This window comes from Pleurodeles waltl, chromosome 2_2, assembly GCF_031143425.1.
Source record: "Pleurodeles waltl isolate 20211129_DDA chromosome 2_2, aPleWal1.hap1.20221129, whole genome shotgun sequence".
In the NCBI taxonomy this organism is placed as follows: Eukaryota; Metazoa; Chordata; class Amphibia; order Caudata; family Salamandridae; genus Pleurodeles; species Pleurodeles waltl.
This window is the reverse complement of record NC_090439.1, coordinates 145,242,311-145,260,090: the sequence shown is the minus strand read 5'-3', so window position 1 is coordinate 145,260,090 and position 17,780 is coordinate 145,242,311.

The following is a 17,780-nucleotide window of genomic DNA, read 5'->3' as shown; positions in this document are numbered from 1 at the left end:
ATAAACACCTATACAAATCACTATATCATGGTCTGGATAATCATTTTTGCATAACATTATCTCTAACTATCAGAATCATAGTGTAGCCTCATGGAGCATTGCTGAAATACAGATTAGGACACAGAAAATTCCAAAACAATTTTGATGCGTATGAATGTACAGCCACATTCACTCACACTGTAAATGACACATATCCTGTACATTTCACATTTGAAGGGCAATAGCAGAGGACCACATCTATTTCACACATATATGTTGGCAACATGGTTCATCGCAGCATATGGCACACAACTAAGACACCATCAGTCAATAAGGGAAAAAATGCCTCATGCATGAGGCAGTGGATGTGCTATTGCATTGGTAACAGGAATGTATGACCAGACCCTTGACAGCAGTAAGTCTTGCATCACCTATCTTTGCAAGGACTATGTGTGACAAGATTTCCTTATAAGCAGCAAATTTATAGCACAAGTGCCCCAGGTATGACTAGCATTGCTCACATGACATCCCCTGCACATGGCAGCCCATGTCCTAAGTCCAGCCACACCGATGTTCCCTGTCTCAGCCCACCCTTCTTCAGATGTCCGTGGAATGGGAATATGTGTCCCCAGATAATCCCTCCTCTACACACACCCAGACTCACAATGTTAATCCAGTGTGCTTCCCTCTTTAGTATGGTATGCCATAGTCATTGTACTTCTGTCTGCATGGACGTCAGGTTAAATAATGCACTGGCTTGTAGTCTGTAGGACCTGTAATCACCTGTACATTGCTTCCCATGTGAAAGGTACTGTTGGCCCTTTGAACTAGAATCTCACCTACAGGACTTGCGAGAGACTGATGCTGCACACACCTGTGAGCACCTTCATGGAGTCCAGCCATTTGAACATGCACTGCGCTTGCAGCTGCCTGGAACAGCACAGAAGCTGCCATTTTTTTCTATAACACTGTTATGCATTGCCGTATAGATCAACTATTTAACACAGCCCTTGGGTTAATGTGTTACGTTCCAACACACAGGACAAACACAGTTTTCCGTTTCCACAGTCTTGTTCCACCTTTGACCAATCTCAGTCTGACCACTGTGTATTTACCTTGTGAAACGTTTGGATCCTGATTGACCCTGCATCCTGTTAGCCTGACTGGCTCTTGTCTTTACATTATCCTAAAGGTTCCTTGTGCCTACATTTGTATCATAGTTGCTTTCCCTACCCTCACATTCCTCCTGGGGTATTGTGTCAGGTGGCTCTACAATGCATACTCAAATACATTGTATAGCATAATCAGTTTATTTATCTACCATGGGGGGGAACTTGTCTCCAAATAGCCGAATCATGGTCCATCCCTTGTCTGGGTTTCATGTATGCATGAGTGACAAATAGTGACAGTGTACCATGGCTGTATGCATGGGTTGGGTATGGTGCCTCCAGCATAACAAACTACATCAGATAATGTGCATGAAATGTCTACACATGTTAAGACCCTGACAGTCCACACGCCAATTCACATTGCTCCCAACAAATTGATGGGGCTTGTGTGGTGAATAGCTGTGAGATTAATCAGCACAGGTAGAAGAATCCTGAGACATTAACTTTGTCAGCACACCAAGGTTGCCCTGTTGACAGTCTCATAACACGTCTGCAGTGACAAGGCTGGACCATCCCCATGTGTGTTCTCAATTCCTCATTGGCTTTCCTTCTATTGATCTGCGAAGGATACTTTGTATATAAAGGAAATGGCTCCACAGACTCATGACTAGACCTGCACGTAACTGTGACAACATAGACCCCAATAATTATACAGGCTAAACATTGGCCCCCACACATGAACCAGACACCTCTGTGCATTTTACCACTGGAAATATGTGAACATGTGCTGCTTGGTCTGCTGGTCCTCCACTGCCACAGGAGAGACATGGCTCAGTTATATGACTCCACCTGTGGCGTAACATTAGAGTTGTGTATTATATTTGGGAGTCGGTGTCACAAATACGGTACCCACATAGTATTACCCCATGCCTGACTCATGGTGGGTAAACAAACAAGTGCCTAGGAAGCAGTATCCAACTTTCCAGGACATGTGAGGGCTCAGTTTTGGAACATTGCCATGAACAACCGTCTGCTATCTATCCTGTGCATGCTTTGTCATTGGTGGTGTTTATGTTCCAAAAAACCTAGGAGGTGCACACAGCAGTTGTTGCTATGTGTATGACTAACACATGTCCTATCTGATTTCCACACTAACTTGCATCTGAGGGTTGGACACATTGACTCCACATGCATACAAGCAGAGTTGCAAAAATGCATCTTGTGATGGGCACACAGTGGGACAACAACAATAGTAGTAGCTAAATCACACACATTGACCCATAGGCATTGAGTTGGGTCGCTTTTGACGCAAAACATGCCCAAACTGGGTGATACATAATTGTATCCCACACGTTTGGCCATCTATTGCGTCAGTGAAAAGTCCAAGTCCGGTACAACAAGTAGAGGACCATGGTCCGCAGTAGAATGATCTGTCACATGTGCCCATGCACCGTAATGCCCAATGTGGGTGCAATCAGCCTATCTCTGTATAGTCACAACTGTCATGTACCATTACAAATGAGAAATGACCCAAACCCAGTTAATGACAGAAATTTTGACGCATATGCGTAAAAAAAAGACGCAGATGCGTCAAAAAATGATGCATATGTGTTGCAATATGACGCACATTGCCATGAAACATCCATTTGCCCTGAGCGGTAATTCCCAAACTGTACCCTCGGAAATTGGTTAAGTATGAAACATATTTAACAATATGGATGTTGAACTATTTCTAATCATGTGCTTTAAAAAAAAAATTACACACAGACTGTAAGCGTCATAATATTTTGATGCATAACAAGAAAAATGCACCGCATTTGAGGCAGGAAGTGATGTAATAGGATATCCTATTTACAGAATTGGTACAGTGGGTGTACTTTCACTTTCAATTTGCAGTCTGGGATTTTTCCTGACTGTGTGGCTGTGTTTAGACTTGTCTCTGTGTGCATTTTGTGATTTTGGGGGTTATTACAACTTTGGAGGAGGTGTTAATCCGTCTCAAAAGTGACGGTAAAGTGACGGATATACCACCAGCCGTATTACGAGTCCATTATATCCTATTTCATAACTGTCTGTGGTATCCTGTCTGAGGGTTCTTTTTTGGTCATTTGTGGTGTCAACATTTATCTTTGTTGTGTTCGGAGTCTTTTGTGGGGTAGTGGTAGTTTGGGTATAGTTGTGCTGTGTTCTTAGTTATTTTGCATTTCCCTGCCCTACTTTCCTTCTATTCTCCTTTGTACCCCTTTATCCCCTCTTTCTTTTGGTGCTATAATGTTGGGTAGGCCTCGTATTTGCAGGATGGGAGAGGAGGAGCTGGGTGGGTTTATTTGGCTGGTGTGTCACTTCCTACCCTTAATGATAGAGGCAGGTGGTCGTGTGATCCAAAGCTATCACACATAGGCAAGGAGGCTCCGGTGGGCAAAGGTGTTGTACCGTCTGCAGAGAATATACAACACACCGCGCAATGACCACCAGCTGAAGCACCGTTGGGCTGACCTTGTTGCCAGGGAGCAAGACCTGCTGGACCACCTGGGGATTGTGATTGGCGGCCCTGTTGGTGAGTACAAATCAGAGTAATGTGCACGTTTAAATGCTCTGTAGTGACAGTAGCCGATTTGTTCATATGCTGCCGACAATGTTTTCGAACATGTGGAATGCTAGTGAAACATACACGGCCATATTTCTACTTTGTTAGTACCACAATTGCGACCTGTTTTGAAGCAAGAGCGGCGCAAACTTACAAAATACAGTTGTATTTTGTAAGTTTGCACCACCATTGTGTTAAACAGCAACATAAATGCCGTGCAAAATTTGCATAAATATGGGCCACAGTTGCCTGTGAGGTATAGAATATTTCCTACACATTACCGTCATTTGTTGACGCAACAGCTAGACTAACTTTCAAAACACAATAGGAGCCTGTAAATTAGTGCTGCCTTCACGTCAATTGATGATGGCAATGTGGCTCTAACATACGTTTCATGTGTGGTCCGTGAGTGTATCTGGAAACATATCTTGGAAATCCAGAATTTTTCAACAAATAATGTGTCCCTCAATTGTTTTCAGATACATGTCTGAACTGGATTCTGACTCATACGTAACAAGTTATAGCTTACCTCAGGTAACATCTTAGACTGATATTTTGAGTTTGTAGTGCCACATTTAAATTAGTGATGGCTGGCAAAAGGTATGCACACGGGTTCATATCTCTATGGTTGGTGCAACTTACCATAGCTATGGCACATCAAATGAAGAAAATGATACAAATTGTGGGCTAATAACTGTCCCAGACCCTCTGTACATTGTACAGGTGTGTCTAAAATTGGTCTTAGTCACAATGTCTGGCTGACTGGGATTGCAGTCCTCACGGAAAGTGGCTTTGCATGTCTCTCATGGATGCACATGATGAGAGGAATGCACTCCATGAATTTGTCTGCTCACTAATGAAGGAGCATGTTTGCCATCACATGATAGTTAGGGTCACTGCATGTGTGCAGATATGTGTGTATCACTCACTGGAGTCCCCGGGTCTGTACATGTTTGCAGTGGTATGTAGGATGCAGTATCATCATATCTGAGAGGCTTGACTTTCTGAGTTTATATTACACATAGTATTTGTATTTGTAAGTATTGTACAGTGCACAGACATTGAGCACATTTCTCCCTTCCATGCCTTACAGGTGGACCTGCACCCTACACTATCAGAGAGGTGTCTCGATTTGCAGACCCAGACATCTCCAGTAAGTGTTGATATTTCTGTTCTGTGTTGTATTTGCTGATGATGTGTGATTGACTCCTGTGTCTTGGACACATAGCAAGGTGTGATGCGCTGGTCAATGATCGGTTTGTTCCTTGAGTGGAGTATCATTTTTCCCCCATCTTTGAGTTGGCCAATCCTTATCGTATTGTCATAATTTGGGATTGTAGGTCAGTCCTGAGGGCACGGCAATGTGAATAGGGATGAGTTATGTGGATAAAACTCGAAATCAGAAAATGTAGCAGTGGACCATATTAGTGATTTAGTCAGCCAGTCAGACCCTGATTCTCCCAGAATAGGGATGCCAAAGTATTACCCACAGACTTCAGCTTCCCTATTCACTAATGAACGTGTTTGACTGTATGCTTAACTTCCTAGCAGCATGTAGCTTCACATGTTGTGCTACGAGTATGAGGCACTTGAGCACAATGGCCTAGGTGTGCATGCAGCTCATGGCCAGAGGTGTGCTTGCATCTATCTGTAAGTGATGGGTTACTGGTAGGAAATGAGGTTGACAATGGTCTGCATTTCCAAAGATAAGTGTTGATGGGATTGTCCAATATTTGGGTGTATCCTATTTGGACTTCCTCCTTACCTGTGGTGTGCTGGCCAAGCCCATATACAGCTTTCCAAAGCTTCCTGGGTGTCCTTGTTGTTAGAAATTATTAGTTTCTTGTCCACCCCCCGGCACAGACGTAGGGTTGCGAATAGTGTACCTAGGACTGATGATCCAAGTTTAGTACACAGACCTGTAAATTTGTAAATCACTTGTCCAAACCTAGGATGCCCACTCATGATTAGCACCTGCATTATATACTGCCATTCCACTTACAACTTGCAGATCTTGTGGCCCTAGATTCAAGAACATAGTAATTTGTTGGCCTGTCAGTGGTGGAGGATTTGCAGCATGATTTTTACCTGACAAGTGGCTGAACACTGATGCCAAAGTCATTCCAGTTGTTACCCATCTTTTAGGGTTTTGATGTGCTGTTTGATGATAGGACATGTGTAGGCTGGCTTGGCATGTACTTCCTCAGGGACAATCAGTGATCTGTATGATGATATGGGCTGTTTCAGGTACATTAGATGTATTGTCTGATTTGCTTCTTGAGCCATTTCACACAATGAAGTACCTAATGTTTGGTTTTCTATTTGTCTTAACAGCTACCAATCTGACTCCCATCCAGATTCGAGAGTTTCAGAGCAGGGCAATGCGTTGCCGCCACATTCTGGATGTGGATTCTGGGTTTCGCAACATGGCAAGGTGTTATCGCCATGAAAGGGCTTCCAGAGTGTGGAGGGCATTTGCCCAAGGGGGGCCTTCCGTGTCCACCACAGCCACCACCACCAGCACCACCACTATCACCCAGGTGGCACCAACAGTAGCAGGGACCTTTGCTGGACCATCAACATCGACAGCTCCAGGACCTGTCACAGCACCACCTGCACCTGAGCCTACGAACATGACACCGACAAGGGCCCATACTTCCTCCACTAGCACCCAGACCACCCCTGCTGCAGTCATAGACCCTGCAGCTTTTAACCAGATGCAATGGAACTTGGACCGTGTGTTGCGTAAAATGACTAGACTGCAGCAGGAGGTGGCACAAGTGAATCGGAGGGTGCGTGCCATCAAAAAGACCCTACGGAGGGCCAACTTGTAGGCTTATACTCAGCCATGATTCCCTCCCCTCCCTCCTCTTTCCTGGTTATTTAAATTAGTGGGTTTAGGGGGCTTAGTGTAAGATTAGTATAGGCTGTTAGTTTAGTTAGTAGTAGTGGGTGGGGGTGGGGGTATCATACTTTTTACAACTGTTTTTTATTATGTGTGTGGGTGGGGGATGATGGGGTTTTGGTGTTTAAAAAAAATATATAATATATATATATATATATATATATATATATATATATATATATATATATATATATATATATATATATATACATACATATATATATATATATTTGTTTAGTATAAGATAGTATGTGTTTAGGTTAGTATATGTTGTCCTCCATGTGTCCCGTCTTATAAGGAGGGTTGGGGGGTTGATGTTTAGATCGTTTAGTTAAATGTGATAAGTAAGTTTAGTTTAGGTTAGTTAGGGACAGTTGTGGGTAATGTATAGTTAGAGTAGTTTAGGTTAGGTAAGGTGTTTCCCCTGGTTTTAGCTTCTGTTTTTACTGTTTAATAAATATCTAGCTAGCCCTTTACATTATGTGTCAAATGCTTGTAAATCAGGGCCTTGCCATGAATGAACAGTTTCTATTTTGTATTAGCTTTTTTGTCCCATGCTGCAACCATATCTCAACTGAGCTGTTACATTGGCAGCTACACCAAAGCTACTTGGCTAAGATTCGGCCATCCATTGCACCCACCACTCATGGTTACTATGGGTCCCAAAGTGTGGTTATTTTGTGATGTATGTTTTCAATGTCACATGACTTTGCTAACAGATTTGGTATTGGAGACACTGTGTTAAGTCTGCCTGCAGCCTGATGTCCAAGTGAATCCTTATAAGGTGAGTGTTAGTATGCTCTCATGTAGTATGGTATACATAACTCACACCTATCATTTGTTACAATGTTCAGCCCGGTGACTTATTTGTATGGAAACACATACACATCTATTCATGCTGTTTGGTATGTGTTAGCTAAAAATTGGGGCAAATGTCACATACGTACGTTTTGACTTTCAGTAAAAATTGAAGGCACTATTTTCTGGCTTAGACATCCCTTGAGGAAGCGTTATTCTGTACAACTCACCATTATGGTGTATAGTTTATATTTTCCTAGGAAAAAACCCTCAGGGAGGGCAGATGATGGGACAATCCAGGCCACTGTGCATAGTTATCAGCCAAGATTCGTTCAGGTCAGGTTGTATTGACAATCAATGATCATTGACCTGAGGTAAACATCACTGATGGCCATCACGGTTGATGTGTCACATTACACAGAGACAAAGTTGTTGTGTAAGTGCTATTTATTTAAAAGTGCTGTAGTGGTATATGTACATTGTCCATGATTGTGAGTTCATTAGTGTGACATCTTCCATTGTGATCCTACACAAGTGCAAAAGGACATGTCATTGGACATGCTGGGGTGAAGTGTTAGACAGTGCAGAGGGACAGGATTTGCCAATGAGTTAGTGAGAGACATTCACAGGGCAGGGTGACAAGATAAACAGTGGGCTGAAGAACAGTGCTTGAGTGCAGTTGTTGCAAGACTGGCATGTTACAAAGCACAGGACCTTGGTTATAAGTGGCCAGGTGGCAGGGACTAGTGCTACTGGGTACTCTTACGGGTGAAGGTGATCTGTTCCACATCTTCATCTTCTGATGTGTGTGTTGTCTCTTCTGCCCTTGGTGGTGGTGGGTGTGAAGGGGCAACACACTCCTCAGAGTTTGAAGACATGAGTCGGACATCACGGTAGCTGCCAACTGTGGGGCTATTAAGGGCAGTACTGCAGCTAGGAGGAGCTGTTGGTTCTTAATTATAGCAGCCACATCACTGTGGTAGGCAGCCAGGTCGGCGCTGATGGGGTCAATATTGCAATCGTGCACCTGTTGACAGGATTGTTGTTGTAGGTATTGTGTAAACTCTCTTACAGCTGTGCTGATTTCCTTCACACTTTTTTCGAGTTCCTGCAAGATTGATGTTCGCCCTTGCATGGCTGCTGCCTGTTCTGCAGTTTACATCATGCACCCCCTTTCGGCTGGCTGCCATATTTTCCATCCCCACCTGCACCTCCTTTGCCAGCTCCCGCTGTACTCCAACTACAGTTCTCTCAAAGCTGGTGCCAGTGTCGTCAGAGTCCTCAACTGGGTTGGAGCTGGCCGAATCGTACAATTGGGGTGGTGGGTGGGTCCTCTGTGATGGCTGCTAGTTCTGTGCTCCTCCTTGTGACTGAAGGTGGGGTCTGGAGGGTTCCAAGGACATCTTGGAGGGTCTGCTGGCTGATGTTTGTCAGCTCATCATCCATGTCATTAGGGTAGACCTGGACAGGCATATCCGCAGGAGAGCCATCGTCCTCTGCAATGAGATATGGCAAAATTAGTGTGTCAGTGTTGTGGGATTTGTAATGTGACATGCCTGCCTTCCGATTATTTTCACATTGTGATCTTGTTTCCTGTTCATTGTTCATGTCTATAATATAAGCATTCTCCCAGGCCTATGCCCCACCTGCATGTCACATGTAGTGCCATATTTATACTTTTTGATGCAAAACTGCACAGATGCAGTTTTGCGTCAAAAATATTACCGCAGGCTAATGCCATTTCTTTTTGCTGTGCGGGCATCAAATTTATACTTTGACGCACGGTGGCGCAAACCACAGGTGTGAGTCATTTTTTTTTACTCAAACCAATGCGTCACGTCGTAAAGGAAAACAACGTTAACGTGCCTCAAATGACTGTGAGCCGGTTTTAAATTTGTAGGTACCTTCGGAATGAGAGCAGTCACAGGAATGTTGGTCTACTGATCTTAGCATACACCCATGTCTGTGATAGTCTCCGTACTGGGAGGTTAGTTCTTAAACACATGCTGCACTTGATCAGCATGGGTGTGCCAAACTTAACTAGCTATGTATTAGTAAACTTTATATGTATGATGGAATTGGTCAGTGGTCCCTCACATGACATCATGCACTTAATCCATTGTGATCATGCATTCCCCAACGTCACGTATCCCTTGAGGATCCCATAACTTATGAAAAGTACATGGCAATAGAGTAACACAGATGGCAAATGCATTAGCTCGGGCCAGCTATTGTGACTAAGACCAATATAAAACACACAGGTACAATGTACAGAGGGCCAGGGATAGTTGTTACCCCTCAATTTGTATCATAAGCTTCATTTTATTAGCAACAGCTACGGTAAGTTGCACCAAACATTTTGAGATGAACCCGTGTGCATTACTTTTGGCATCCATCCCTAATTTAATTGTGGCACAACAAAGTCCAAATATCAGTCTAAGATGTTACCTGAGGTCAGCTATAACTTGTTACGTATGTGTCAGAATCCAGTTCAGACATATATCAGAAATAATTGAGGGGCACATTATGGGGGTCATTACAACATTGGCGGTAAAAGGCGCTTACCTCCGCGCAGAAGACCGCCAATACACCGCCGCGGCGGCGGTAGTCCGCCACAGCTATTATGACGCACATCTCGGAATCCGCCGAAATTCAGACACCCACACAACTCCGCCACACCAAAGGTCAGTGTTAAACTGGCGAAAACAAAACCTCCACCTCCACTCCAACACAAACACACCCATGCTATTACGACCCACGAATCCACGTGGCGGTCTTTCAACCTCGGTATTCCATTGGCGGTACACACCTCCGCACTCAAAATACACACACATATACAAAACACCGCCACATTGGACAATTCAAACTACACACACCTGATACACATACACACACCACTCCCACACACCCAACACAATATAAAACACACACCCACATCACCCACAAACCCCTACGACCACAATTTCGAAACGAAGGCCAGAGAGGCAGCACAGCCAAGACAACACCACCATACAGAGGCACACAACACCATCACCCACACCACATCCATGCACAAAACACCACACACCACTACACATCACCACACACATCAACACTCTCACCGCCCCACACATCACACACACCACCCCATGTCACGCCAAAGACACCCCCGCTTCTCCGAGGAGGAGCTCAGGTTCATGGTGGAGGAAATCATCCGGGTAGAGCCACAGCTATTTGGCTCACAGGTACAGCACACCTCCATAGCCAGGAAGATGGAGCTATGGCGAAGAATCGTGGACAGGGTCAACGCCGTGGGACAGCACCCAAGAAAAAGGGAGGACATCAGGAAGAGGTGGAACGAGCTACGGGGGAAGGTGCTTTCAACGGTCTCCAGGCACAACATCGCGGTTCAGCGGACTGGCGGCGGACTCCCACCTCCTCCCCCACAACTAACAACATGGGAGAAGCAAGTCTTGACCCTCATGCATCCTGAGGGCCTCGGAGGAGTCGGTGGAGGATGGGACACTGGTAAGTCAAATCTTAACTATCATATCCCCCACCCTACCTGCATGCTCTCACACACCCCCACCCTCACCCCCTCCCCTATCACTACAACTCCTCACTAATGTACTCATAACACAATCCACCCATCCCAACACCAAGTCCTGCATGACACAACTAAGCATGGACACCCAACACTAAAGCATGCCCACTGCACATACCCATACAACCCCCTAAACCACCATCACACAAGCTCCCACACAGGAATGCTTGCACTGGGGTACACGCTCACCTACCCATTGCACACCATTACAATAATCATGCTCTTATGCCCCTGCAGGAACCCAAAGGACCGTCACCACACCAGAGGGTCCAGACAACACCACTCCACCCCCAGAAGAGGCCCACAGTGAAGATAGCAGCTCTGTCCTACTGGATCCTGATGACCAGCCCGGACCATCGTGGGCCTCGGACAGTCGGTTCCCCTTGCACAGGCACACCGACCTTCCACCCTCTGGTAACACCAGCACAGAACCCACCCAGCTTGCCCAAACCTCAGTACCCAGGACAGGTCAATCAGTAGTGTGTCCACCACTACAGGGAACCCATTAGAACCCACCACCCCAACAACAACAGGGACCTGGGGGCAGTGGTAGTGGGCACACGGTCCAGGGGACGGAGGCACAGGAACACAGGGGAACTGGGACGGCTGCTGTGCGACAGGGGGCGGACAAGCCAAGGGAACCCACTCTCCACGAGGCCCTCTCCTCCATCATGGGAGCATACCACCACTCCCAGGAGACTTTGGCGACGGTCCTGGACAAGTTGCAGGAGACCCTGCGCCTGCAGGAGGAAAAGTATTTGGGCTTCAGGGAGGAGCTGAGGACCATCAGCTCCGCCCTGGGCACCATCGTAGCGGTGCTGAAGGACATACAGCAGACCTTGAGGGACAGCGTGGCACTCCAAGGGGCCCCTGACACTAGCCAGGACGATGACATGCCCACACCCTCCGCCGGCGCTAGTGGACAGGACGCCACGCCACAGGACCACCACACCAGCAGCCCAACCCCTGCAGACGGACAACCACCACGCAAGCGGTCCCTGAGATCCAGGAACAGGTCAGAGCAAGATGGCAAGACCACCGCCAGGAAATGAGCCCACCCTGTTTGTCCTCCCACTGTCCCACTTTGTTACCCTGTCCATACATAAACAGCCCCAGCTCCACTTCCTATGCCCAGATGGGCAGTGCACCTGTGAGACTAATAGACTGGACTCTGCCATGGACATTCCTCCGCCATCACCCATCCTCATTTTACAACCCCCTCCCATTTCTGAGCACTTCAATAAACACTCTTGAAACACAAAACAATCTGGAGTCAGTCTGTGATTTAGTAAATATGTATTATCAATGACAGTGTCATAATGCGTTTCCTATTGTAAAGCTAACATACCTATGTCACACAGGATAGAGGTAGACGTGTGAAGGTTAATGTAATGGTAAAAATGAAAATGTTCTCACCTGTGTGTCACTGGAAATATTGCTGTATGACTGACTCCCTGTTGTCATTGTCTTCTTCCTCAGCTTCCTCCTCATCACTGTCCACAGGCTCCACAGGCTCCACAGCTGCTACAACACCGTCATCTGGATCATCCTCCTGCAGAAAAGGCACCTAGCGTCGCAAAGCCAAATTATGAAGCATCGAGCAGGCGATGATAATCTGGCACACCTTCTTCGGTGAGTAGAATAGGGAACCACCTGTCATATGGAGGCACCTGAACCTGGCCTTCAGGAGGCCAAAGGTGCGTTCGATCACCCTCCTTGTCCGCCCATGGGTCTCATTGTAGCGTTCCTCTGCCCTGGTCCTGGGATTCCTCACTGGGGTCAATAGCCAGGACAGGTTGGGGTAACCAGAGTCCCCAATAGCCATACACGGTGCCTCAGGAGTTGACCCATCATATCAGGGATGCTGCTATTCCGCAGGATGTAGGCGTCATGCACTGAGCCAGGAAACAGACCATCTGAACATTCATAGAATGATAACTCTTCCTGTTCCTGTACACCTTTTCACTCCTGTGTGGGGGGACCAGAGCTACATGGGTCCCATCAATGGCACCTATGACGTTGGGGATATGTCCAAGGGCATAGAAGTCACCTTTAACTGTAGGCAAATCTGCCACCTCAGGGAAAATGATGTATCTCCTTACGTGTTTCAGCATGGCAGACAACACTCTGGACAGCACGTTGGAAAACATAGGCTGGGACATCCCTGATGCCATGGCCACTGTTGTCTGAAAAGACCCACTAGCGAGGAAATGGAGCACTGACAGCACATGCACGTCAGGGGGGATTCCAGTCGGATGGCGGATTGGAGACATCAGGTCTGGCTCCAACTGGGTAAATAGTTCCTGGATTGTGGCACGGTCAAACCGGTAGGTGACGATGACATGTCGCTCTTCCATTGTCAACAGGTCCACCAGCGGTCGGTACACCGGAGGATTCCTCCATCTTCTCACATGTCCCAGCTGACGGTGCCTACGAAGGACAACATCGACAAATCAGTCATTATTCCTCCAGGTATGTACCCACAGTTACACACAAGACTACACCACTCACAAAACCTTCCTGTATGTGTGTTGAGTGTAGGCCTAGCTATGTGTGACGCAGAGGTAAATTAAGCCCTGTGGGCCCCTGAAATGACGGCTGCCTGACCTCTAAACAGGGACAATGGGATTGTGGGGTAACTGCGCTGGGGTTGCACACCGTCGCGGTAGGCGATCGTAGACCGCGGCGCAATGCTGCATTGGTTGACATAGGACCCTATGGGTCCCAGGAGCCAATGAACAGGTGCGTCGGTGGTGATGATGCGCACCGCTGCGGACGTCACCGCCATTTTCTACCTGTTCAATCACTAGAAACCTGACCTTCGACAGGAGAGGACCTACACTGCAAGTGCTGCTGTGACCTCGGTCTGGAAGCGATGATGGCTGTTGCGTCTGGGGAAAGGGCCCCTGCCTTCACTGCACAGGAGTTGGAGAAACTGGTAGACGGGGTCTTCCCCCAGCACACGCTACTCTACGGTCCTCCAGACCAACATGTTAGTACACAGGGAGCACGTTGTATGGGCTAGGCCTGGGTGAAGAGTGCTGGTTGGAAGAGGGAAGGGGGCCGAGTTCATAGAACATTAATGCATGGGAATGAATAGGCCACATGGCCAGAGTAGGGAGGGGGCCACTCACATCGATGGTGCAGTTGGTAATGACTGTTCCTCTTTCCTTGTGCATGTCATGTAGGTCAGCGCCCACCAGAAGAGGGACATTTGGCGTGACATCGCCAAGGACGTCCGGACCCTGGGGGGCCACCAGAGACGGGGCACCCACTGCCGGAAAAGATTGGAGGACTTTCGCCACTGCAGCAAGAAGACGGTGGAGGCTCAGCTGGGGATGGCCTCCCAACGTGGGAAGGGTGCCCGTCGTACCATGACCCCCCTGATGTTCCGGATCCTGGCGGTGGCCTACCCGGAGTTGGATGGGCGCTTGAAGGCATCAGAGCAGACACAAGGGGGTGAGTACACTCTCATTCAGCTGACTCTGCGTGCAGTGGAGGTGTCTGGGTGGGGGAGGTGGGCTGTGGGTTTCCCTAGGCCAGGGCGAGTTCGGTAGGCAAGGCCTCTCCATAATGCAGGCCATGTGGCACTCTACCCCACCTCAGCAGAGTGCCAAGTACAGGTATAGTTGCCCCTGTGGCATCCATGTGTGCAGATGTCCACCATTGCCATGTAGGACATATCCCAGAAATTGCATATGCAGAGGGCAGGAGCACGGCGTAATGCAGGGGGCTGCTGTGTCTGTCTTGTCCGCCAACGGTAGTGGTATGCCATGCACTCAAACTCTCTTTCTTCTGTCTCCCCCCCTTTTTCTGCTCTCCCTGTCCTTTTGTACATCAGCATCATCAGGCGGAGGTACAGTGGCACCGGAGCACGAGGGAGCTGCATCCCACATGGCCATGGAGGGCCACACCACGGACTCTGAATGCACCAGTGGGACGGAGGGCGAGGGGAGCTTCACGTCGGCCACCAGATCACCAAGCAGCGACACGGACTCGTTCGCCAATGGGGGCTCCCTTGTGGTGGCGGCACCATCTGTGCGCCCCACTTCTACAGGTACAGCCGCCACCTCCTCTACCAGCACCGCCCTCCCAGCAGCCCCTCAGCGTTCGCCCCATGCCCGCTCACCCAGGAGGGTGGGCATCACCTTCACCCCAGGCACCTCAGGCCCTGCCCCAGTCACCCCTGCTGCCCTCAGTGAGGAGGCCATTGACCTCCTCAGGTCACTCACTGTTGGGTAGTCTACCATTGTGAATGCCATCCAGGGTGTAGAACGAGAGTTGCAACACAGTAATGCATTCCTGGAGGGCATTCAATCTGGTCAGGCTGTCCTTCAGCGAACCCTGCAATCTCTGGCCTCAGCACTGATGGCAGCCATTGTCCCTGTGTCCAGCCTCCCCCCTCCAACCTCCTCCACCCAGACCCAATCCCCTGTACCCCAGCCCATCCCAAGCACACCTACAGACCAGCATGCACACAAGTCTGCACACACAAGTAGCTCAAGCAAAAATAGGCACCACACAACCCACAGGCACTCACGCAAGCCTCACCCATGTACAGACACAGCAACATCCAATGCCTCCACTGTGTCCCCCTCCTCCTCTTCTCCCTCCTCCCTCCCAGTCTCGTCTACACACACACCTGCATGCACCACATCTACAGGCACCATGAATCGCACAAGGAGACCCAGCACCCCAAGCCGCTCACCTGCACTCACCACCTCCACTGCCATTTACATGTCCCCTGTGTCCTCTCCCAGTGTGTCTGTGACGCCCCCTCCCAAAGTACACAAACGCCGGCAACCACACACCCAACATCCATCCACCTCACGACAGCCTCCAGTACCTGCACCTGCACCCAAAACACCTAAAGTGACACCTCTGACAACCACCTCCTCTTCCTCCACTCCCAGACCCCCTCCAACTACCCATCCCAGTGTACGTCAGAAACTGTCCCTCTGTAAAGTTGACCTTTTAGCCCCCACCCTCCCTCCAATTCATCAGTCCCATCGTAGCGCCTCAGCCAAAAACCCTCCAATACCAGTGGTGCCTGTTCAAGGTTTGTGGAGTGCACCGGCCACCAGGGCAGGCAGTGTGACCCGGAGCCAAGGCACTGGCAGCCCACCCCATATAAAGGCTCTAAAATTGGAGAGTGGACGACGGGACCGTGTGAAGACTCCTGGTGGGAAAACAACTGACATGGGTTCCAAGGGGATTGGAGAGTCAGCTGTGACTCCACCAAAGGTGGGGAAGGGCCAGAGGAAGTCTGCCCAGCCTGTTGTGAGTGTCACGGCGGAGAAGGGCAGCATCATTCCCGGCGGTCGAGACACAACCTCCAGCACCGTCGTCACTGGTCAGGAGACCCCAGCCACCGCCGGAGTCATTGCCCAGGAGGGCCCAAGTATCGTCACTGGTCAGGAGACCACTGCCACCGCCGGAGTCATTGCCCAGGAGTGCCCAAGTATCGTCACTGGTCAGGAGACCACCACCATAGTCACAGCCCAGGAGGGCCCAAGTATCGTCACTGGTCAGGAGACCACCGCCATAGTCACAGCCCAGGAGGGCCCAAGTATCGTCACTGGTCAGGAGACCACCGCCATAGTCACAGCCCAGGAGGGCCCAAGTATCTTCACTGGTCAGGAGACCACCACCAGAGTCACAGCCCAGGAGGGCCCAAGTATCGTCACTGGTCAGGAGACCACCACCAGAGTCACAGTCCAGGAGGGCCCATCACCCATCCTCATTTTACAACCCCCTCCCATTTCTGAACACTTCAATAAACACTCTTGAAACACAAAACAATCTGGAGTCAGTCTGTGATTTAGTAAATATGTATTATCAATGACAGTGTCATAATGCGTTTCCTATTGTAAAGCTAACATACCTATGTCACACATCACAAGTCCTTGAAGGATGCAAGCAGATGACACGTTGGTAACCACACCTGTGAAACCGTAATGGAAAGGTATACCTCAGTTACCAAATACTGGTTAAAATCGACAGACAGGATAGAGGTAAACGTCTGAAGGTTAATGTAATGGTAAAAATGAAAACGTTCTCACCTGTGTGTCACTGGAAATATTGCTGTATGACTGACTCCCTGTTGTCTTTGTCTTCTTCCTCAGCTTCCTCCTCATCACTGTCCACAGGCTCCACAGGCTCCACAGCTGCTACAACACCGTCATCTGGATCATCCTCCTGCAGAAAAGGCACCAAGCGTCGCAAAGCCAAATTATGAAGCATCGAGCAGGCGATGATGATCTGGCACACCTTCTTCGGTGAGTAGAATAGGGAACCACCTGTCATATGGAGGCACCTGAACCTGGCCTTCAGGAGGCCAAAGGTGCGTTCGATCACCCTCCTTGTCTGCCCATGGGCCTCATTGTAGCGTTCCTCTGCCCTGGTCCTGGGATTCCTCACTGGGGTCAATAGCCAGGACAGGTTGGGGTAACCAGAGTCCCCCAATAGCCATACACGGTGCCTCAGGAGTTGACCCATCATATCAGGGATGCTGCTATTCCGCAGGATGTAGGCGTCATGCACTGAGCCAGGAAACAGACCATCTGAACATTCATAGAATGATAACTCTTCCTGTTCCTGTACACCTTTTCACTCCTGTGTGGGGGGACCAGAGCTACATGGGTCCCATCAATGGCACCTATGACGTTGGGGATATGTCCAAGGGCATAGAAGTCACCTTTAACTGTAGGCAAATCTGCCACCTCAGGGAAAATGATGTATCTCCTTACGTGTTTCAGCACGGCAGACAACACTCTGGACAGCACGTTGGAAAACATAGGCTGGGACATCCCTGATGCC